The sequence below is a fragment of the Rana temporaria genome, chromosome 3, assembly GCF_905171775.1.
Source record: "Rana temporaria chromosome 3, aRanTem1.1, whole genome shotgun sequence".
Lineage (NCBI taxonomy): Eukaryota > Metazoa > Chordata > Amphibia > Anura > Ranidae > Rana > Rana temporaria.
In genome coordinates, this window is record NC_053491.1 from 251,899,765 (window position 1) to 251,925,434 (window position 25,670).

At 42.1% G+C, this 25,670-nt stretch overlaps 1 protein-coding gene across 1 annotated transcript in view; it reads left to right on the plus strand.

The window, feature by feature from the left end:
* DPYSL3 (dihydropyrimidinase like 3) overlaps nucleotides 1-25,670 on the plus strand; it is a 205,541-nt gene that overhangs the window by 79,823 nt on the left and 100,048 nt on the right. The gene's annotated exons all lie outside the window — the stretch shown is intronic.

Here is a 25,670-nt window from a genome sequence, read left to right on the forward strand (position 1 = left end):
CCCTCACAGGCATGGAGGCTAAGCCTAATGGGAACTGTAGTTCCCATTAGGCCGTAATATAGCAAGAATGAATGCGCACCGCAAACCAGGAAGTCAGTGAGAATAATGATTCAGGAGTGACGGAGGTGATTTAAACAGCTCGATTTCAACAGGTATCAAACTAGTTATAATGCAAAACATTACTTTTTACTTTATCAGCCACTGTCAGACTTTAATTTAAGAGGAAACTATTTTTGTCTTTACAACCCCTTTAACCACTTCCCGACCGCCGCATGTAAATGTACGTCCACAGTATGGCACGTACAGGCACATGGGCGTTCATCTACGTCCTGTCCTTCTAGCGGGTGGGGGGTCCGATCGGGACCCCCCCCGCTACATGCGGCGGTCGGGTTCGCTCGGGGAGCGATCCGGGACAATGGCGCGGCTATTTGTTTATAGCCGCTCCATCGCGATCGCTCCCCGGAGCTGAAGAACGGGGAGAGCCGTATGTAAACACGGCTTCCCCGTGCTTCACTGTGGCGGCGCATCGATCGTGTCATCCCCTTTATAGGGGAGACACAATCGATGATGTCAGTCCTACAGCCACACCCCCCTACAGTTGTAAACACACACTAGGTGCACCCTAACTCCTACAGCGCCCCCTGTGGTTAACTCCCAAACTGCAACTGTCATTTTCACAATAAAGAATGCAATTTAAATGCATTTTTTGCTGTGAAAATGACAATGGTCCCAAAAATGTGTCAAAATTGTCCGAAGTGTCCGCCATAATGTCGCAGTCACGAAAAAAATCGCTGATCGCCGCCATTAGTAGTAAAAAATTTTTTTTTTATAAAAATGCAATAAAACTATCCCCTATTTTGTAAACGCTATAAATTTTGCACAAACCAATCGATAAACGCTTATTGCGATTTTTTTTACTAAAAATAGGTCGAAGAATACGTATCGGCCTAAACTGAGGGAAAAAAATGTTTTTATATATGTTTTTGGGGGATATTTATTATAACAAAAAGTAAAAAATATTGCATTTTTTTCAAAATTGTCGCTTTATTTTTGTTTATAGCGCAAAAAATAAAAACCGCAGAGGTGATCAAATACCACCAAAAGAAAGCTCTATTTGTGGGGAAAAAAAAGGATGCCAATTTTGTTTGGGGGCCACGTCGCATGACCGCGCAATTGTCTGTTAAAGCAACGCAGTCCCGAACTGTAAAAACACCTTGGGTCTTTAGGCAGCATTTTGGTCTGGGGCTTAAGTGGTTAAAGTGAAGGGTGACTATAGTAAACAGTAGCAGAAGCTCTGTGTTGATGCTGCAGTCCTTGAACATCAACATTTCTTCCCTATAAATATCATTGTCAGGGACAGCATCAAATTCCGGCCAAAATGGTGGATTCATATTTAAGATTTATTATTTTTAAGGACAATACACTTAAAAAAAAACTAGATCTAATACCTGGTAATGCTTTTTAGTTTATTGTATTTGAATGGATAGTTTCCCAGCCACGTTCTAGCGTTGAAAGCAATCCATTTTTCATGACTATCGATGCAGGCAGCCCAAGTAGGCATGACTCTACCCATAATGTTTTGAAAACCATGGAGATGTCTTCTGTGTTGGCTGGGGTCCCAGAATCTTAAATACAACTTCATTAATAGGCAGCATGCTACTTTGCTTGAGGGACAAAAGCTGATAGTGAATAGTGTAACGTGGTGGCTGTGATTTAACACTGCCTTTCAACAGGCTCCAAAGCAACTGCAGTTTTTTTCATTGGCAGCTTGTGGATGTCTTTTAAGTAGTTTGAGTCCTAGTCGTGGATTGAAATATCTGTCATGGAAAACATTAACCTATGATCTTGGATCACTTTTCACTGAGACTAAAACGTATAAAGTGTTTCTATGTAGATGTTTATGCAAAATGTTGGACCGAGTCAGTTCTTCTGTAAATGTATAGGAACTGTCACTCCAGTCTATCCATATGTAACCAACTGTCTGCTGCATTGAGGTATGAAACTGATTTGTGCCAGCACCCGTGCGTGTTGGCAGCATCCGCTAGGGAAGATTTATAAAACCTGCGTTAGCAAATAAAAAATGTAGACAAATCAAAACTATTGCCAATTATGCAACTTACGGAAAAAGATGCAAAGAGAAAAAATAAAAGGCATAGACTTTGTATTCCTTGTTTTCTGAAAACCCCATACTATAGCTGTATAAAAATAAATAAAAAATCTCTTGTTTGGGCTCAACAACTTCTGGACATCTTCCTCATTATGAATACCATCCAAATGCCTAGCACACGCAATGAGAAAATTGGACAAAAAGTACTGCAATGAAAGTCCGATAATCTGATTATTAGTACACAGCTTTTGAGAGCGAATATATCCGAAAGGGACAAGCACGACAAAATTTATCATATGATACCAGATTGAATTTTTTTTGTGTAATTGGTATAGTATTTGTACAAGAAAAATCGCGTGACCAAGACCACGCATGCTCAAGAACAAATGAATATAATTACGATACAATACAATACATGGTGGGAAGTTTCATTCTGTCGTACGAGAATTTTTGGAACTTTAGTAACCTATTGGTTTTCGATATGAGACTAGCATGCAAAAAATAAATAAAAAATGGACGATCATTCGTCTGATATTCCTACCATGTGTACAAGGCATTAGGGCCTGGTCACACCAGCCAACGGTTAAACCATTTTGTTTTAGCGTGTAAGATGGAGTACATTTTCTAGGGTGGTGTGATGCAGCGCATCTTATTGTTTTCATTTATTTAACTTTATTGAAAGTGCACAAAGTTTCACTCCATTCACGAATGCAGGTGTTTTTTCCCCAATATTGCCAATGTGTCTCACAACAGCAGGGAGCGAGAGAGCGGCACTGGATAGATTTTGGGCTCAAGTAAATACTTAGGGGGGTGGGGGCTGAACCTGAAATTTATTTTTTACCTTAAGCGATAAGTCAACCCTAACACTAAAATCGCTACATCTACAGACATCTAAGATCTAACACTAACCTATCTAGCCCTGTAAAAAAAATAAAAAATACGTATGCATACCATTTTTGAAGCCGATCTGGTCCGGTTTCCAGCGGCAGAAGCTCTGAAATGGACACAGCCGACAACGGCTGTGAAATGAATGGGAAGTGATGTCACCCATATACTTACTATGGGGCTTCCATTGTTGGCTCTGTCCTCTACACCCGCCTCCACAGCGAAGCCGCAGCTGACAGCTCAGCATGGGATCGGGTCAGAACGGCTTAAAAAAAGGCATGTTCACTGATTTCTTTTTTACAGGGTTAAATAGGTTAGCGTTAGATTGTGGATGTCTATAGATTTAGAGATTTTAGTGTTAAGGTAGACTTATCCTTTATTGCAGAGAATGTATTAACCGCTTGGCGACCAGCTCACACTGATATATGTCATCAGAATGGCACGGCTGGGCAGATTAACATATATATATTTATACGTTGCCCTTTAAGACGCAACATTGTGGGCGGGCGCGAGCTCCGTGAGTGTGACTGTGGGTCCCGCGGACTCGATGTCCACGGGTATACTAGCGATCATCTCACGGAAAGGAATGAACAGGGAAATGCTGATGTAAACAAGCATTTCCCCATTCTTCCTAGTGACAGGACACTGATCACAGCTCCGCGGTGATCGGTGTCATGTCACACATAGCCCATCCCCCCTACAGTTAGAATATATCCCTAGGACACACCTTACCCCTTCAGCTGCCCCTACTGGTTAACCCCTTCACTGCCAGTGTCATTTTTACAGTAATCAGTGCATTTTTATAGCACTGATCGCTGTAAAAATGACAATGGTCCCAAAATGGCATCAAAAGTGTCCAATGTGTCTTCCATAATGTCGCAGTCACGATAAAAATCGATGATCGCCGCCATTACTAGTAGAAAAAAATATTAATAAAAATGCCAAAAAACTATCTCTTATTTTGTAGACGCTACAACTTTTGCGCAAACTAATCAATAAACCCTTAAAAAGTAAAAAATATTGCTTTTTTTTTTCAAAATTGTAGCAATTTTTTTGTTTACTGCGCAAAAAATAAAAACCGCAGAGGTGATCAAATACCACCAAAAGAAAGCTCTATTTGTGGGAAAAAAAGGACATCAATTTTGTTTGGGAGCCAAATGGTCCGGGGCTTAAGTGGTTAAGGTAAAAAAACTTTAGCCTTTACAACCACTTAACGTTTTGGATACAGTGAAGAAGAGTTAGATGTCCCCAGTGAGAAGATTCACCCCACTATTGGTACTGATAAGAAGAAATTCAACTTTTTAGAGTTGAGGGGAAATCTTCCAAAGGAGACACCATTTCTGAGCACAACTGTCTAAGAAGGAAATTCCTCTAAGTTCCTGTTGTATCTCTGGAGCAGAAAATGCAGGGGGTCCCACTCTCGGAATGGGGGCCGTTCAGAGATTGCCTTGTATTGAATGCAAAGCATTCTCTGTTTGCATGAGTTGAAGAAGAGGGGTGGTGACGTCATGGTCCCCACCTTGTCCAATCAGAAAATGCTTTGCATTCATTGGGAAAATGAAAGGCATTTTTTGAATGGGATCCATACTGGACCAATGTAACTATGCAAAAATATCTATACCTGGAATTCAGCTTTAAAAGTGGTATCAAATCCAAAACAAAAAAATTAATTCATTGCAGCTTACCAATCACTAGATGCCGTGGCTGCTTTTGTTTTCTTTTTTTAGGCTTTCTTCTCCTCTGTTATCGCCTGGTGATCTGACCAGTAACACACTTCCTGTATTAGAGTGCTTACACTCTGGATGAAGGAGCACAGGGGGCACCTCTTGACAGCAACAATGTCACTCTGGAGGGAGGGTAGTGTTATATGATCTAGAACAGTGGTGGCGAACCTTGGCACCCCAGATGTTTTGGAACTACATTTCCCATGATGCTCATGCACTCTGCAGTGTAGCTGAGCATCATGGGAAATGTAGTTCCAAAACATCTGGGGTGCCAAGGTTCACCATCACTGATCTAGAAGATTTAAGCAGGGTATTCAAGCACAGTTTTTTTTTTTTTGTTCAGCCATCGGGTTGAACAAAAAAAAACTCAGATTCCTGCATCCATACAAGCAGGGCTTTCCTATTGCACTATTGAATTCTGACAGATGGGGCTCCCTCCCACTGTCAGAATACACAGATCAACGCTGCAGACATTGGCAGTGGCTGATCCAATGCTGATTTTCCAGCAGGACTGTTCAACAGAAGATGGTCGTTACAGAGGTACACCATGTACCAAAATATGGCCAGTTCCTGCTGTTTTACATATAGAAATAAAAACTGATCACTCTAAGCACCCCTGTAAGTGGTAAATGGTTTGTCTCAACCCTTTAACTGCTGCATATGCAAGACAGCTTGTTCTCTGGCCAGATCACGGGGTGATAATACGGGGGGGGAAAAACAGAACTAATGCAGCCATTAAATCTAGGAATTAGTGAGCTGCAATATAATAAATGTTTAGTTTGTGGTTAATACCACTTTATATGACAGTGGTTGATTCACCATCAGTAAACGTTCGGTGAAAGTCACCTTCACTGCTTTATAAATATGCCTTTTACACACGATCGGAATTTCCGATGGAAAAAGTCAGATGTAATTTTTTTCATCGGATAGTCCAACCGTGTGTATGCCCCATCGGACTTTTTTTCCCGTCAGAATTTAGAAAGAGAACATGTTCTTTTTTTTCTGTTCATCTGTAGGGAACTCCGACAAAGAAAAAAGCATGCATGCTCAAAATCAAGTCGGAAGCATTGAACTTCATTTTTCTCGGCTCGTCGTAGTGTTGTACGTCACCAGGTTCTTGGCGGTCGGAATTTGGTGTGACAGTGTGTATGCAAGACAGCTTGAGCGGAATTCTTTTGGAAAAATCTGTCGGAATTTATCCCGACGGAAAATCCGATCGTGTGTACAAGGCATAAGTGTATGTTTAAAAATAATTGACACTAACATTTGCAAGAGTATCATGGGACATACACAATTTGCTGTCAGGAAATGGACTGTTTGGAGGGGGGTTTACGTCTTTGAGGCCTCCAGTGAGTGTTCATGCATGTAAAAAAAAAAATATGGAAATTTTGGCTCATGACATGCAAAGCTGCCTCACAAATGTTAAAGGTTTAAACATCAGTAAAGAATTAATCTGTGCTCTTAGGACCTGTTCACAAGTCAATGCAGTAACATAAAACAAAACACACGTCTTAAAGTGGAACTAAAATTGAAGTAAAAGTTGTGAGCAGACAGCTCTTTATTGCTACATTCCTTCTACAATAAAACAAACGTATCTGCCTGTTCCTAATTTCACTCTATTGCTGACGATTTATCAAAATCAAAAGCGGGAAGATCACAAAGAGGCTGTCTGTTTGTCCTTAAGGAACCGTTCCCTCTGTAGCTGAAGCAGCAAGATATCACTGTCATCGCTAGTGAATGAGATTTAACAGCATTCAGGCCTTATGCCTCGTACACACGACCGGTTTTCACGAGGAGAAAACTGCCATTTTTTTGATTGGTCGGGAAAATCGGCCGTGTGTATGCTCCATAGCAATTTTCCCGCTGAGAAAACTGGCAGCCCAAAAATTTGAACCTGCTGTATTTTTTCCCATCGTGTTTCCAGTCAGTCTTTTTCTCGTCACGAAAAACGCTCGTGTGTATGCTTTTTCGAGGGGGAAAAAACGCGCATGCTCAGAATCAAGTATGAGACGGGAGAGCCCCGTTCTGGTAAAACTAGCGTTCGTAATGGAGATAGCACATTCGTCACGCTGTAACGAGCTGAAAAGCGCAAAGACTGAAAAGAGCGAATCGTCTCTCACCAAACTTTTACTAACACGAGGATCAGCAAAAGCAGGGTGGTGACATTTTAATGTAACGTCCCCTTTATAGTCCCGTCGTACGTGTTGGATGTCACGCGTTTTTTTGACTGAAAGTGTGTATGCAAGGCATGCATGAGAGGAATCACGTCGGGTTTTGGCATGTCAGGAAAACCGGTCGGGTGTACAGGGCATAAGACAGAGCGACGTCACCCTTCATGAGACTATAGAGGGAGCGATTCCATAAGGACACACAGGAAGACTTTTTACAATCTGGCCGCTGGTGATTTTTTGTTAGTGGCATAATCGCACGCATGTCATTAGCCTTAGCTGCACATGCACAGCACAGTGTATATTATCAGCACCAGAATGAATATACTGTACTCCCGCATGCATGCGCACAAGTTGCGTCATTCCCTGGCCAGCCAATCAACAGTCTAAGACCCGGCACCCAGAAGAAGCTTGGAGGAAGATGTTGGCACCATTGAGGGACCTTGCGGACAATGGGAGTTATTTACGAAAGGCAAATCCACTTTGCACTACAAGTGTAAAGTGCAACTGAAATTGCACTGAAAGTGCACATGAAAGTGCAGTCGCTGTAAATCTGAGGGGAAGATCTGAAATGAGGGGAAACTTTGCTGATTTTATTATCTAATCACGTGCAAGCTAAAATTCTGTTTTTTATTCTCCTTGCATGTCCCCCTCGGATCTACTTCCAAGTGCACTTTCAGTGCAATTTTAACTGCACTTTGCACTTGTAGTGCAAAATGAATTTGCCTTTCGTAAATAACCCCCATTGCATTGTAGCAGCTGAAGTATTTGCTGAGTGTAGTTCCTGCTTTTAAGCATGTTAATGCAACACACAATGACACATTTAGCACAGTGCAGTGCTATTTTATTTTAATGTCCCCCCCCCCCCCAACACACCTAGGCAGTGCAGCACAATGCATTTTTATTTTGTGAACCATCTGTGCATTGTGGTGTGCTGTGTTGTAAAAGAAAAATTGCTGCAGATCCATTAACTGTGCATTGCTGTTTGTTGGCAACCCCTGTAAGTAAATGAAACTCATGAATACCACACATGAAGTTGCCCCCCTAAATTTCAGGTACATCAGTGTCTGTTTAATAATATTAACCACTTAAATCCCAGAAGGATTTGCCCCCTAATTCCGCGTACACACGTTCGCCTGATGAAAATGGTCTAATGGACCGTTTTCATCAGACGAACCGATCGTGTGTGGGCCCCATGAATTTTTTTTCCCATCGGTGAAAAAACGTACAACCTGTTTTAAAATTATCTGATGGTTAAAAAACCGATAGAAAAAAACGATCGTCTGTGGGGAAATCCATTGGTTAAAAATCAACACATGCTCAGAATCAAGTCGACGCATGCTTGAAAGCATTGAACTTAATTTTTCTCAGCACGTCGTAGTGTTTTACGTCACCGCGTTCTGACACGATCGTTTTTTTAACTGATGGTGTGTAGGCAAGACTGATGAAAGTCAGCTTCATCGGATATCTGATGAAAAAATCCATCAGACCGTTTCATCGGATGAACCGATCGTGTGTACAGGGCATTAGAGTCCTCTCACACTGACGGTAAAGCGCCGCTAGTTTTACCGTAGTTTTAGAGGCGCTTTCGGCCCCTGGCGGGGCACTTTTAACCCCCGCCAAAGGCTGAAAAAAGGGTTAAATGCAACCGCAAAGTGCCGCCGCCGAGGCGTTTTGAAGGCATTTCGGCAGCGCTGCCTATTGATTTCAATGGGCAGGGGCGCTTTAGGAATTGTTTATACACTGCTCCTAAAGTGCCCCAAAGATGCTGCTTGCAGGACTTTTTTTTTCAACGGCAGATGAGGCATTTTTCAGGCGCTATTTTTTAGCGCTAAAGCGCTTGAAAAATGCCTCCAGTGTGAAAAGGGTCTTAATGACCAGGCCATTTTTTGCGATAAGGCACTGCATCGTTTTAACTGCCAATTGCGCGGTCTTGCGATGTACCCAAACAAAATTAATGTCCTTTTTTTCCCACAAATAGAGCTTTCATTTGGTGGTATTTGATCACCTCTGCGGTTTTTATTTTTTGCGCTATTAACAAAAAAAGAGTGACAATTTTTATAAAATGTTTTTTACTTTTTGCCATAATAAATATCCAACATGTATCTTTTAGTATAGTATTCAGAAAAAAATAAATGCTCACCATATGATCAGACTTACGTAAAAAATATTTGTCATATCAGGCACCTGGTCAAATACATCAATGGCGACCAGGTGTACCTGTTCCTCTTCTCAATGTGCAAATACAGTATTATTATACTTCTTATTTTCTCCCATATGTATATGAAAACCAAAAAATTATAGTGTAATATTGTAAAAACAAACACAAAAAAATGAAAATGTGCTCATGCAAAAATAAAATAAAAGTGCAACGTCCCAAATCCTTTAATACATCATCTGTGAATACAATATTCCTAACAATCAAGTCACCAATGTGTCGCACTGACATGCAATGGACTCCCACCAAATAAGGCGACCTATAGACCACATAAGGTCATATATAGCATATGGTGGTGGCCATCCTCCTTGGTCACCGGACTCTCCCTCCTTAAATGACTCAAATGCCTCCAAGAGATGTTATAACAAGAACACCCCCATAATGTAGTATTATAAAAATGTACAGACGCTTTTTAGAATGTGCTTACATAGAAAAATTGCAGACATTGCACTCTGTACTAAACAAAGATGGCGGAATTACCACTTCCTGTTCTGGCTCAACACGCTGACTTCACTTCCTCGTCACATTTTATCTTAAAGACTTTTTCAAGAGGATGTGATGTCAGACAGTAAACTTCCATTTATACACAATTTCTGTCCATACAATCCACCATTACTTTATAAATGATATGATAAACAAATAGCTGACCGCTATTATAGAACCCAAATGTATTAAATACTTATATCTGGCACCATAAAATCCTGCAAAGTTAGTTTTAACCATATTTAATTTATATAAAAATCATAAATAGCGCTCTATACCAATATAATTAATAAGCCATACAGGGCTCCCTCTGGTGGTCTCAATGACAACAACAAATATTAAAATCATTTTAAAACATTTAAAATTAATATTTTATTATATATAATTACAGGTACTTATATAGCGCCATCAATTTATGCAGTGCTTTACATATATTTTGTACATTCACATCAGTCCCTGCCCTCAAGGAGTTTACAATCTAAGGTCCAGAACTCATATTCATATATACTAGCAGGGCCGCTGTTGGAAATCATGGGGCCCTGTACAGCCTACCTGACAGGGCCCGGGGCCTGAACCCAACCACCCCTGCCCCTAGCCTGCAGGGAGCAAGCAGATAAGAAGGAGGCAGTGTGGACTGTGTGCCTTGGTGAAATAAGGATGTGACAAAACTGCTTTAACAGTGGGAGGGTAGGTATCAGGTGTATGTATACATTTTACAAAATGCAAGTGTCAAAAATATATAATATATAGAGTGCAGGGGTCAGAACTATGTAACGTACCCAGTGTAGTTTCAGGAGTATGAACAAGAGTTGAAATGTAGTATTGTCCCCCCCCCTCCAGCACCTGGCCTGTACCTCTTTTTCTACCTGGGGCTCAGGTACAGTGCTTCCCCTGCAGGGGGATCCTCTGGAGCTGGAAGTCTGGGACAGCTGGGCACCGCTGATACATCTGGTCCTATCCCTTCCCTGGGCACCGAGCAGGGCAACTAGGGCTGGGGGGGGGAACTCAGTGGAAGTGGCTGAATGTAGAACAGGCGGGAACTCCCAAATTCTGTGCTAATTCCCACTGTGCAGCTATTTAAAAAAAAAAACTTCCCCAGCCCCCCTGTGTTCAGTGGGAACCTGGGGACAGACATCAGACTATTTAATCACCCTCGGGTTTAGGTGGATTTATCTTGCAGCAGCGCTCTACACAATTACATTGAAGCCTGGCCTCTTCTATATTAATATACAGGGGCCGGCTAGGAGTGCTGTCGCGGGTTAATTCGCCTAAACCCAAAAGTAATTAAATAGCTTGCTTTATGTTTTTTGTTTTTAAATAGCTGCACAGCGGGGATTAGCACATTGGTGCACAGAATTTTGGGAGTCCCCGTCTGCTCTACCTCCTTGTCTCCCCCCCACTGAGTTGACAGAGCTAGGCCTGGTACAGGAGGGCTGGTGATACCCCCTTATCAGCAGCCCTGCATACTAGGGTCAATTTAGAGAAGAGCAAATTAACCCACTAGCATGTCTTTGGAGTGTGGAAGGAAACCAGAGTACCTGGAGGAAGCCCACGCAAGCACAGGGAAAACATGCAAACTCCAGGTAGGTAGTGCCATTGTTGGGAATATAAACATAAAATAAAAAAGATTTTTAAATAATAAAACAAAATCCATTGATTGTTCTAAAATAAAATGATATAAAAGCCTTGTAATCCTATTCATCACACCAAGCTAAATACAAAATCAAAAGTGCAATAAAATAATTTTGGTCAATTTCCACATTACAGTAAGCCCAGATGCAGACAATTCAGTTCATATGTTCAATAGGTCTCATTCATTGAAACCTCCATCACCATATTGAAGCCTCTCCAGTGACCCATCACTGTGTTGATCCCACAACATTTTAAATGTGAGGGATCCCTATTAACTCAACTGTGAGGTATCCCTATTAACTGTGAGGTATCCCTATTAACTGTGAGGTAACAGTGAGGTATCCCTACTAACTGTGAGGTAACAGTGAGGTATCCCTACTAACTGTGAGGTAACAGTGAGGTATCCCTACTAACTGTGAGGTAACAGTGAGGTATCCCTACTAACTGTGAGGTAACTGTGAGGGATCGCTATTAACTGTGAGGAATTGCTATTAAGAAAATCCTGAAAGAATTTGAACAAGCTGTGCTTTTTAAAACCCTTTTTGATATTTTGTATATGTTCAGTCAGCCTAAAGTTTATTTGCACCTTGTATGCCCACATACTAGAGGCCGCAAAGGCACTCCATCAGGTAGGTAACATACATAGAATTACATGTAATGAACCAATTGATTTTATACTCTTTTTTGCCATTGGTCCTTGACTGAAAACCTTCTGTTTTCCTGACAGTGCAATTCGTAGATTTGCACACGTTACATCTTCTACATGAAAAAAACTTAAAACACGTTTTCTTATGGAGAGGAGAAAAGACGTTGTGCACTAACTTACTCGGGTACATAAAATGTGCTTCACCTAGAATTATTGATCCAAGGACCTTATCCTTATACAAGATAGGCCAGTATTTTCAGACAATTTCCTCAACCTCTTTAAAGGCTATTAAAATCCAGAATCATAGCATACCCTGAATTTTCCCTTTGCTTCCTCTGTTTATGACCCAGTCTCCTTCCATCTCTTTAAAATATTTTCTATATATTTCACATACAGTTTTTTTTTTTTTTTTTTTGTTATATGTTTTTTTTAATACATCTCCTTACAATAACATCATACTGTGTAAGGTAATATTTTAGTTTGGAGCACTTTCTTCTAATCCTAACTAGTTTTTCTTTCGGAACATTATTTATCCAGACTGGAAGGTGACAACTAATTACTGGTACCCATGTCGATCTGACATTTAAAATATGTTTTAGGGCCAGTTCACACCACATGCAGTCCAGTGCATTTTTGTTCTGCATAAAAAACGCATGGACAGTAGGTATATGGTTTGCAATGGCATAGTTAACACCAGTGCAGTTCCAGGGCTTTTCAGTGCCAGAAAAAAAGTAGAACATGCTGAATTTTCCCTGCACTGTGTTGGATATATGCAACAAACTTAGCTTAGAATATATATCCGATGCAGTTTAGATAAAAGACACAAGATGTCGCTAGTGAGCATTGATATGATAGACTGTGTTCTTTATGATATGTTGTGCTTTCTGTATCACAATGATGTACTTGTTGGTTTCTTCGTCCTGCTTGTAATCTGTGTGTGTTCTCACCATGAGGCAGAGAGACATCTTTGTCTGTGTGATGATGTTTCAATAAACAAGCCAGTTCCTGTTACTACAGAATATGTCTGATCTGAATTAGACTCCGCTGCACTTATCCATCATACTCTGCAACAGGTTATGGGCCCAGAGTCCGGATAAAGTCTTATGACCAGGTGCGGCCTAAGCAGAACAAAAGCCTGAACGGAAGACAGCGTGGCTGATGCGGAGATCGACATAAAGAAGCTTTCCAGTGACATCTCCTATAGACAAGTAAGACTGTTTATATATAAAGGAGGGATAAAATGGCCGGAAACTCAGAGCTTAAACTCTCAGTGGCAAAGCTGAATAATGACAATTACCAGCTATGGAAGTTTAAAGTGGAAATGCTGTTATCCAGAGATGACTTGTGGGAGGTTACCACTACAGACAGACAACCATGGTTTTCTTCCTTTCTTGAAAACCGTTCACAAACAGTTAAATTGGGTTCTTTCATGTCTGAAAGGCGCACGGTGTCATGTGGAGTCCCCCAAGGATCCCCCCTGTCACCGGTGCTTTTCAACATCTATCTTCGCCCTCTCTTTGATATTATCAGTAGCCAAGAACTACTCTATCACTCTTATGCAGACGATACGCAACTGTACTTGCGCATCGGCAACAAAAAGAATCATCATCCAAGTTTAGAGAACTGTCTCGCTTTGATTGACAACTGGATGACCAACAGCTATCTTAAACTCAACAGTTCTAAAACAGAACTCCTTGTGTTTCAGGCCAGCCGAAAGAGTCAAGTGGTAACAACTTGGACTCCACCGCCCATTCTGGGGCAAATCATCAACCCTAGCTCCAAAGTCAAAAGTCTCGGGGTCATCTTTGACACCTTCATGACAATGGACGCACAAATAGGGTCAGTAGTCAGCGGAGCGCACTATCTGTTGCGCCTACTACGCAGACTTATTCCATTTATTCCTAAGGAAGACGTAGCAGTCGTGGTGGGAACAATCGTGAATTCCAGACTGGACTATGCTAACGCCCTGTACCTCGGACTCCCAAAGTACCAAATCTCCCGTCTGCAGGTCGTACAAAATACGGCCGCCAGACTGGTGACTGGGAAAAAAAAATGGGAATCAATCTCACCTTCGCTGAGAAACCTTCACTGGCTGCCAGTAAAAGATAGAATTGCTTTTAAAGCACTCTGCCTTACACATAAGTGCATCCATGGAAAGGCTCCGCAATATCTTTGCGACAAGATAGAACCTCACAATTCGAATCGCGTTCTGCGATCCACCGACCAAAATCTGGTCAGGGTACCAAAAACTAAATACAAATCCAAAGGAGAAAGAAGGTTTGCTTTCCAGGGTCCTAGACTATGGAACGCTTTACCAACCAGCATTCGGTTGGAGGAAAACCACCTGATTTTCAGAAGACGGATCAAAACTCTGCTCTTTTGAGGTCATGAGTCACAAACAACTAGCGCCCAGAAGCGATTCAGTTCGCATGTGTTGCGCTCTATAAATTTTCATTCATTCATTCATTCATTCAACAGGATAATAATCAGGACTGGGACAAGAAAAACAGACAAGCACGTGCCACAATAAGTTTACTAGTAGAAGATGATCAGCTCATTCATATTCGCAATGAGGACACAGCGAAAGGCATGTGGAACGTACTGAAAAGACTGCATGAAAGACCCAGTTTAAACAACAAGCTGTTTATGCTGCGGAAACTTTACAAAATGAGACTTGGCAAAGAACAGGACATGCAGGAGCATATAAACGCAATGCTGGAAGTGATTGCGCAACTCAGATCAATCGGGGAGAACATGACAGACAGTCACATTGCAGCCATGTTGTTATGCAGTTTACCTGATACATACACTGCATTGATAAATGCACTGGAGACACGAGCCGAAACAGATTTGACGGTAGCATTTGTTAAAACCAGGCTCATAGATGAGTATCAGAGAAGAAAGGAATTAATGCATGACTCCACAGAAACCGACACCAGTACCGCTCTTAAAGCTACAGACGCAAGATTACACAGAAAAGAAACCAGAGTGTGTTTCAGATGCCACAAACAGGGACACATAAAGAAAGACTGTACTATATGGAGAGCAGAGCAAATGAGACAACGTCCCTCTTATGCTAAACAAAAGGTCAAAACCACAATCCATGACCCGAGGGAAGGCAACTGGAATGCCACATTTAAGGCTACAGGCAACAGTAAATGCCAAGACTGGTGCATCGATTCAGGGGCAACCAGTCACATGACGAGTGATAGAAGTTTCTTCACAGAACTTGATCCGAACAACAAAGAAACTATTTACCTTGCAGATGGAAGCAAGATACATGCAGAAGGATGTGGGCACGGAACCCTTGTATGCCCTGATGATACAGGACACAATTTAACCATACCAGTGAAAGATGTACTTTATGTTCCTAATCTAGAAGGAGGACTCTTATCTGTGAAACGTCTAACAGCCAGAGGACTCACTGTAAAATTCCAAGGTGACAAGTGTTCCATTCTAAACGGCAAACAGACAATAGCAAGTGCCAAGCTGGATGATCATCTATATCATCTCGACACAGTGAAAGAAAAGGTGAGACTATGTACACACAAGCACAATGACTGTATACATAAATGGCACAGACGTCTAGGTCACAGACACCCAGAATGCATACAGGAACTACAGAGGAGGAATCTGACAAGGGATCTGATAATATCCCCTTGTCCAGTCACTGTCAAATGTGAGTGTTGCATCAAATCCAAAGCTACAAGAGCAACACTTCCCAAAGTCAGTCAAAAGAGAGCCTCAAGACCACTTGACTTAGTTCACAGTGACGTGTGTGGTCCCCTAAACCCACCAACATCTGGAGGCAACAGGTACATAGTGACTTTCATAGACGACTATTCAAGATATACAGTCACCTACCTAATGCAACACAAGAGTGAAGTTTTCGACAAATTACAAGACTATGTAACAAAGACAAGTAACAAGTTTCAGAGGAAACCTCTCATACTCCGGAGCGATAATGGAGGTGAATTCACAGGAGGTAAGATACAAGAATACTTAAAAAGGCATGGAATAGAACATCAAAAGACCGTTCCGTATACACCAGAACAAAATGGAGTAGCTGAAAGAAAGAATAGAACTCTGACCGAAATGATCAGATGTATGCTGACAGATTCTGGACTACCACAAAAATACTGGGGTGAGGCAGTAATGACAGCTACATATTTGCAGAACAGACTTCTTTCCAGAACAGTGGAGAAAACCCCATATGAACTATGGCACAATGAGAAACCAAGTGTAAAACATCTAAGAGTTTTTGGATGCAAAGCATTTGTCTACATACCTGAAGAAAAACGCACCAAGCTCCAAAACAGAGCATTTGAAGGTATCTTCGTTGGATACAGTGACAATGTCAAAGGTTACAGAATCCTACATCCCAAAACAGCCAAGGTTACCATTAGCAACAGCGTAACTTTTGTTGAAAATTTAAGAGACAATGTAATGACAACAGTAGAAGCAAGAATTCAAGAGAAAACTGACATTGACCAGCCCATCTCTGTAACTTCTGAACAAACAGTTGAAGTGAGTGTAGACTCAACCAGTACTGAAGAGCAGACACAAGAAGGCTCAGACACAAAAATGAGACGGTCAACAAGAGAAAACAAAGGTAAACCACCTATACGTCTCTCATACAAAGCAAGTACTACCAGTATCAACGAACCTGTAAAATGGGAAGACATATCTCAACTTTCAGAACAAGAAGCAACTAAATGGATAAAGGCTGCTGAGGAAGAGATAAAATCCATGCATGACACTAAAACATGGACACTTACAGAACTACCACCCGGAAGGAAAGCCATAGGCTGTAAATGGACTTTTAAAGTGAAATACAATGCAGATGGCACAATTGAACGATACAAAGCAAGGCTAGTAGCCAAAGGCTATTCTCAAAAATATGGAGAGGACTACGATGAGACGTTTGCACCAGTAGTCAAGCACACTACAATACGGACTTTACTGACAGTAGCCGTCACAAGGAAAATGCAAGTGAAACATTTTGATGTGAAAACCGCGTTTCTACATGGCGATTTAACAGAAGAAATCTACATGGAACAGCCGCCAGGATTCGAAGATGAACAAAGGTCAGACCTAGTATGCAAACTTCGCAGGAGCATATATGGCCTAAAGCAAGCCGCCAGAGCGTGGAATATAAAAATAAATGAAGTGCTTACAGATCAAAACTTTCAAAGGAGCAAAGCAGACCCCTGCTTATACACAAAGAAATTGGTAAACAGATGGATCTATTTGCTTATTTATGTGGATGATATTCTGATTTGTTTTGAGCAAGAAGGGGATGAAGCAGAAATACTTGAAAAACTAAATCGGCACTTTGACACCAAGGACCTCGGCAATATAAAGAATTACCTCGGCATCCAGATCGAAAGAGAGGAAGATGGCAGCTTTCTTCTGAATCAAAGACACAAAATACAAGAAATAATTGAAACTTTTGGAATGGAAGACGCCAAACCAGTGAAATCTCCCATGGAAACCAACTACCTAAAGGAGATGAAATGTCAAGATAACCCATTACCAACTAATACTCAATACAGGAAAGCAATAGGGAAATTGCTGTACCTTACCACAGCTACAAGGCCTGACATTGCAGCAACAGTTGGAATCCTATGCAGAAAGGTTTCAATACCAAATCAAAAGGACTGGAATGCTGTAAAGCGAATCATTCGCTATCTTAAAGGGACTTTGCACTACAAGCTCAAGTTACCAGCAAGCGATGAAAGCACCTTAACAGGATATGTGGATGCTGACTGGGCAGGAGACACCAATGACAGAAAATCTACCAGTGGTTACTTATTTTTCCTGTCAGGAGGCGCCATCAGTTGGACTAGTAAGAAGCAACTCACTGTTTCACTGTCATCTACTGAAGCAGAATACATTGCTGCAGCGGAAGCAAGCAAAGAAGTTATATGGCTGAGACAGCTATTAACAGATTTAGGTCAACCACAGTTGGGACCAACAGAAATCTATGAGGACAATCAAGGATGCATTGGACTTGCACATACGGAAGGAGTTAATTCAAGAACCAAGCACATTGATGTGAAGTTTCACTTTCTTAGGGATCTTCAAGAGCAAGGTCTTCTTGAGTTACTTTATTGCCCAACAGAGGAAATGACAGCAGACATCCTTACAAAGCCTCTGACCGCCGAAAGACATTCAAAGCTTACGAAGAAGATAGGTTTAATGGACTAAGCCTCAGTTTGTTGAGAAGGGGTGTTGGATATATGCAACAAACTTAGCTTAGAATATATATCCGATGCAGTTTAGATAAAGGACACAAGATGTCGCTAGTGAGCATTGATATGATAGACTGTGTTCTTTATGATATGTTGTGCTTTCTGTATCACAATGATGTACTTGTTGGTTTCTTCGTCCTGCTTGTAATCTGTGTGTGTTCTCACCATGAGGCAGAGAGACATCTTTGTCTGTGTGATGATGTTTCAATAAACAAGCCAGTTCCTGTTACTACAGAATATGTCTGATCTGAATTAGACTCCGCTGCACTTATCCATCATACTCTGCAACACACTGGAACACAGTAAAATGCATAAAAAAACACTGCAATGCTTTAAAAACGCACTGGACCCTAGTACAGTGAAAGACAAAAAAAGCACATGGAATGTATCCTGAAACAAAAACACACCGGAATGCATCAAAAACGTATTAAAAACACACATGCAGAAACGCATGTGGAGTGTGTTTTTGTGGTGTGAACTGACCCCTAGGGCTCTTTCACATTGAGCGTCCGTACAGGTCCGCCTGTCAGTTTTTTTTGTGGACCTGTACGGGCGCTCCGTGCTCCTCTATGGAGCTGCGGATGTCAGCGGTGACATGCCCGCTGACATCCGACCCGCTCCGATCCGCCAAAGTGTGACGGAGGAAAAACCTACTTTTCCATCCGTCTGGCAGATCGGATCGGGTGAATACGGACATACGGTCCGTGTTCATCCGATCCCCCCATAGGGGGGAGCGGAGAAAAGACAGGGCGGTCCCTGCACAGTGTGCGGTGACCGCCCTGTCATCCGCCGGCTCAGCGGGGATCAACGGAGCGATCCCCGCTGAGCAAGCGGAGGTGCACAGGGCGGATCATTGCATACTAAAGGAACTAGATACCTTGTTTCTTACAATTCAGTACACGACCATCACTACCTCTGTAAACTAAAGATTTTATTTCCTTTTTAAATTTAACCAGGGTCTTTATCCAATATTTGATATGTTTCTCCATCCCCAATATATGAGTCATCTCTCTTTCATAGTCTTGCCAATCAAGTAGAACCACTCCTCCCCCTTTGTCTGCTAGGTGTATTTTATTGTCCTTTTTCTCGAGCTCCAACATCCTTCATCACAGTCCTTCTGTTTCTTCACTTTTAAATCGTGTATTTTCACTATCCACCATTTGTTTAAAGACTTCTATTTGATGGTTAGAATTTATCTGAGGATTAAAAGTACACCTATTTCTAAGGCCACCATTACAAAATCTCCAAAATGATTAGCCCTATGTGTGGGGCCCAGTAAGGTGACATAATAATGTAACTAACTTATTCAAGTCTACTGTATATAAGCACTGAATTTATTCAAATTGGCCCGGGGCAAATTTGAGACCTAGATTAGGAACTTTAGTTTCCTCTTTTGTAAGATTGACTGAGATTATATATACCTTGTCCTAATACAGATACTCGACTTACCTGTTTAACGACTGCTCGGACTTACAACCAGCTCTCCCAAACCGAACGACATGCTGTACATTATTTTATTGTACAGTACAGTACAGAATTTTAGTTTGTGTTCTGTAATTTTGCAAACTAAAACAACATTATTAAGCTGGAGTTTTGTGTTTAGACCTTTTTTTCATATTACAGTACAGTAGTTAAGAATGCTTAAAATATTGATTACTTGTGGCTTCTCGTTTAACGACCTGGTCGTTGGAAAGGAACCTGGTCGTTGAGTGAGGAGAGCCTGTAGTCCCTTCTCCTTTTTGTTCTTCCTCCTATCTCTACATCCTCTCTGTCTTCCCTTCTTCTCTTTTCCAACTTCCTCTACCGCCCCCTATCTATCTTGTATATTTTTGAGGTATACTGTGATAGAATCTTCCCCCTTTTCCTTGTTCCCTGTCTCTTTGGTCTCATGGGGTTTTGGTAATGCTGCCCTGGAGATTGACCCCCATGTTCCTTTCTAAAAACAATTACCCCGACATTAGATCTCCCTCCTAGTTCATTAACCTCCCACTCTGTTAAAGGATGACGTTTTGGGTAGGGACATTGTAACCCATGGAAACTATTAAACTATTCTGTGTCTATCAATAATAGGAAGGTTTTTTAAGATTCATTTGTTTTTAACAACAGATTGACTTCCATCATACACATCCTTAGAGCCGGTTCACACTGGGGGGACTCCATGCAATGGAACCATTCTAATAGGAGCAACGCAAGTTGCTCCGACTTAGAAAAAGGTTCTTGCACGACTTCGGGGGCGGCTCAGGGCAACCTGCATTGACTTCTATACAGAAGTCGTTTTGCAGGTCGCCTCTGAAGTCGTCTTCAGGACGACTTGCAGAGTCGCCCCCGAAGTCGTGCCGCGTAAGTGTGAACCGGCTCTTACTCTCTCGCAACTATTACTATTAGGCTAGGTTCACACTGCTGCGCTGCAAATTTGTTAAGTTTTTTGTCCTGTGTGAGGTGCGAATTTGCCTCGAAGTTACCAAGATTTTACCGTGAATTTCAGGAGCTGCGATTGATGGTCTAGCCAATGAAATCATAATGTAAAAAAAAAAAGTGTTAACTTCATGCGTACTTCCTGTTTTTTGTGGAGAGTAGTGTGGTGGCATTCGCACATATGTGAACCATCAATGCGATTCCAGAACGATTTACATTGAAGTCTATGGAGCTGAATTCGTATCAAACTCGCACAGGACCCTTTTTGCAGGCAGCTTAGATTCGCACTGCACTAATGTGAGCGGCACTAATGTAAAACAATGTTATTTAAATTACTTGCGAATTTGAGCGATCGCAACGGCTCAAATTCGCAAAAGAATTTGCAGCAATGTGAACCTAGCCTAACCCCCAAGGTATTTCTCACTGGGGATGAATTTGAGGAATCAAATCATAGGTGTCCACCTGTAGTCATTTACATCTCTTTGAATTTTTTCTTTCTCCTGACCTCTAGATCTTTCTTAGTGAGGTCCTTTTGTAATTTTTTGGGATACATCCAAGAATTCCTGTGAGTTCTTAAATGGTTGTATCTCTCCTTAAATTATTCAATGGTGGTCTCTCTTTTTCTTCTAATGTTCTTCTTTTTCTCTGAATGGGTAATTTTCTCTCACAAGAGCAGGAAAAATCCTTCCACTCCAAGAGACAATTTTCATCCCCCAGGCCATCATTCGGTGCCACAGCCCATCTTATGCACCTCAGTGTGATATATTCTCATATATTCTCATATTTTCAATGTGACTATGTCCTGCCTTAGTTGAACTTGTTTTTCCATATCATATTTGACATTCTTAAAAGTGTCCTTTAAATTATTATTATTTTCCACTTCATCAGTATTAAAAACCTCTTTTAAATTAATCTTTCTGGCAAAGCACAGCTAACCCGCAGGAAAGCCGCAATGTGAGCTCAGGCTAGTAAGGGCTCGATAACATTTGCGGTTTGGGGGCGGTAAAATTCCATAGTTCATTGTGGCCTGCGACCGGTTAGCAAATCAATTAGGTGGACCTTGCTCTTCAATAGGGATGAGCTTTGAGTTCGAGTCAAACTCATGTTCGAGTCAAACTAATTTTCGACTCGAACATTGCCTGTGCGCCTGTTCAGCGAACAGCGAACAATTTGAGGCGTTCGCGGCAAATTCTAAAAGCCGTAGAACACCCTGTAAAAGTCTATGGGAGAAATCTAAAGTGCTAATTTTAAAGGCTAATGTGCAAGTTATTATCCTAAAAAGTGTTTGGGGACCTGGGTCCTGCCCCAGGGAACATGTATCAATGCAAAAAAAGATTTAAAAATGGTTGTTTTTTCGGGAGCAGTGAATTTAATAATGCTTAAAGTGAAACAATAAAAGTGAAATGTTCCTTTAAATTTTGTACCGGGGGGGGGGGGGGGGAGTGTATAGTATGCCTGTGAAGTAGCGCCTGTTTCACGTGCTTAGAACTGTCCCTGCACAAAGTGTCATTTCTGAAGGAAAAAAGTAATTTAAAATCACTCGCGGATATAATGAATTGTCGGCTCCTGGCAATTCAGAGAAAAGTCATTCATAAAAATAAAAAAAAAGCGTGGGGGTCCCCCCAAATTCAATTACCAGGTCCTTCAGGTCTCAAATTCAATATCAAATTAAAAAATATATGGCGTGGGGTTCCCCCCAAATATCCATTCCAGACCCTTCAGGTCTGGTGTGGATTTTAAGGGGAACTCCACCCCAAATTTAAAAAAAAAATGGCGTAGAGTTCCCCCAAAAATCCACACCAGACCCCTTATCCGAGCACGCAACCTGGCAGGCAGCAGGAAAAGAGGGGGGACGAGAGAGCGCCCCCCCTCCTGAACCGTACCAGGCCACATGCCCTCAACATTGGGAGGATGCTTTGGGGGTCTGTGACCCCTCAAAGCACCATGTCCCCATGTTGATGGAGACAAGGGCCTCATCCCCACAACCCTTGCCCGTTGGTTGTGGGGATCTGCGGGCAGGTGGGCTTATCGGAATCTGGAAGACCCCTTTAACAAATCCCGCCCCCCCCTATGTGAATTGGTAATGGGGTACATTATACCTCTACCATTTCACTAAGGAAGTGTAAAGAATTGTAAAATAAAACACACACACCATGGAGAAAGTCCTTTATTAAAAAAAAAAATCCAGCGGTGGTAATCCACTCTCGATCTCCGCTCCAACGTTGTCGGTATCCTGCGACGAGTGATCTCCTCTCCGCCGTGGTCCAGCGATGAGAAGATCTCTTTATCCAGGTCCGGGATCCAGCGCATCTGAAGGGTCTGAAATGGATATTTGGGGGGAACCCCACGTAATTGTTTTTTTTATTTGATGGTAGGGTTCCCCTTAATATCCATACCAGACGTGAATGACTTTTCTCTGAATTGCCGGGAGCCGACAATTCATTATAGCCGCAAGTGATTTTTAAATGACTTTTTTCCTTCAGAAATTACACTTTGTGCAGGGACAGTTCTAAGCACGGGAAACAAGCGCTACTTCACAGGCATACTGTACACCCCCCCCCCCCCCGGTATGAAATCTAAAGGAATATTTCACTTTTATTGTTTCACTTTCAGCATTATTAAATTCACTTTTTTTGCATTGATGCATGTCCCCTGGGGTAGAAAACAGGTCCCCAAACACTTTTTAGGACAATAACTTGCATATTAGCCTTTAAAATTAGCACTTTAGATTTCAAACGTTCGAGTCCCATAGACTTTAACGGGGTTCTAAAGTTCACAAGAACTTTTGGTCTGTTCGCAGGTTCTGGTGTGAACCGAACGGGGGGGTGTTCGGTTCATCCCTACTCTTCAAAAGTTTGAGCACCCTGATATATAGTGAGAAATTCAGCTGATTGTTTTATAGGTTATGTTAATAATCCAGCAATATTGGAGCATACCTAGGTATGATAAAGGCATAAGTAGGTGTGATAAAGGCAGTCTTTTTGTGATCTTGGTACTTACTGGGACTTGCCAGTAACTGCTTGCCGAGTGAAGGGTGGAGAAATACTTGGCTTGGCCCAGTTCCATGACTCCTCCACCTGGGGTAATGGGTAGGCATCCCAGTTTGTAAAGGCATATAGCTTTCGGTGGTCCACACAGATTCACAGACTCCTGTTTTCCTTTTGCACCAGGACCATAGGGACAGGCCATGGGCTACAGCTCTCCCAAATCACCCCCGCTCTGTAGCATGTTCTTAACTTCCTGGCACAGGGCTGGGGAGATGTGACAGTACCACTCCTGAATGGGTGGAGTGCCCCCTGTATAGATCCGGTGGTTGATGGCCTTGGTGTAACCATAGTCTTCTGGGCTGGTGGCGGAGAGCAGTACATGTTTCTCTAGCAGTTGGTGAAGCAGCCATTGCTGTGGTAGAAGAAGGGGATTTCCAGCTGTTCCAGTTTTAGCTTGTATTGTGCTTGTACTTGTCTAACGAGGCCATGGCTGCCTGTAGAGCTGCACATACAGCCTCTACACCTGGTTGGACCTCCAAGATAGAGTGATTGGGCACCATGTAAAGGTCTGCTATGGTGGCATGGTTAAGGAGTGAAAAGCTTGTCCCCAGGCTGATGAGCTTCACCAGAAACTTTTTGCGGATCTTGGATAATGTGCGAGCCACGAGCCACTCCCCTGGTGCCACTGAGTCCTTGTAGGATTTCACCATTACTGTGACCCCTTGAACCTTTCTGCCAGCCCCGATAAATAGAGACCAGACTACCTCTTGTAGGGGTGCCAGGAGTAACTTTTGCTTGTTCGGGCTGTTTTCTTGCTGAGCCTTTGCTGTACTTTCAATGGACTATATATCCCATGGTACCTTGCTGCCTGCAAGTCGTGAGTCCCGTATGGACTACAACTCCTGAAACTCCTCCTCTCAGCTCCTCTGTAGTTCAGACGGCAGCCTCTGTGAAATATGTGACACAGCAGTACCTACTCACAGGGCATAGTGAAAGTACGTTAACAAACTTCAAGATCATTCAGATTATTAGGAGTAGACTAGAAATAATTCAGTGTGGACAGCATTAAATTAGGCTGTGCACCCTAAAGCTCAGACACATATACGTGCGTGCGAATGTGTATATATATATATATTGACAGTGTGAGTAGAGCAATGGACAGTGTCAATAGGGCAGAGATTTGTATCAGTAAGGCAGTGGACAGTGCCAGTAGAGCAGAGATTGGTGTCAGTAAGGCAATGGACAGTTATAATTTATTTTTTGTATTATTTTTTACAATTTTAGTTTTTTTTTAATATTTCACTTATAATTTTTTTTAGGAGCCCTGTTAGGGGGCTTTGGTGAAATATCAGGGATCTAAACGGGAAATCCACGCCATACAGGGTGCCAAGGCACATCTGGCACACCTTGTGCGCACGCCTATAAATGTGGATATTAAAATATGATTTTGTATTTTGATATACTGTACACTTAAAAGAGTATTACTTGTTTGGTCATACTTTACATGTGAGTCAAAAGAATGCACTTAATTGTGCTCTCCTGTGACCCAGAATCAGCTGACAAAGCCTACTGTCTGCTGACATCATAGAGCTGCTCCAGGCTCTGGAAAGATCCCAACAATAATGTCGGAATCCCCCCAGATGCCTAACCGGCAGCAGGCTCAGCCTCTCAGTGCATCACTGAAAGCCTGAGCCAGCCACTCCTGCCCCAACCACACTGATGCTGCACCATGGAGGTAGGGTGACCACATTTCTAAACTACCATTCAGGGACACCCTCCCTTCCCAAAAATCAGCCTGTGCTGTAACGAATCACAGCACAGTGATTGGACACAAGAGGCAGGATTTATGATTTCTCCAATCACAAGCAGGGGGCGGGATTGTGCTCCTCCAGGCATTCCCGACTAGGACAAGTACTGTCAGTGAGTAAAGCGGTGATGTGGCGGCCTTTTTTGGGGGCATCAGATTGGCCCGGGGGCTGACTGTGTCATTTTCATTCCGGGACACTGTATTGTCCTGGAATGAATGTGCCCGGGACAGATCTGAAAAATGCGGGACTGTCCCGGGCAATCCGGGACATGTGGTCACCCTACATGGAGGTGAGTTTGTGTGTTTTTTTTTGTAGAATTTCAGACTCTATTTAACCACACCCC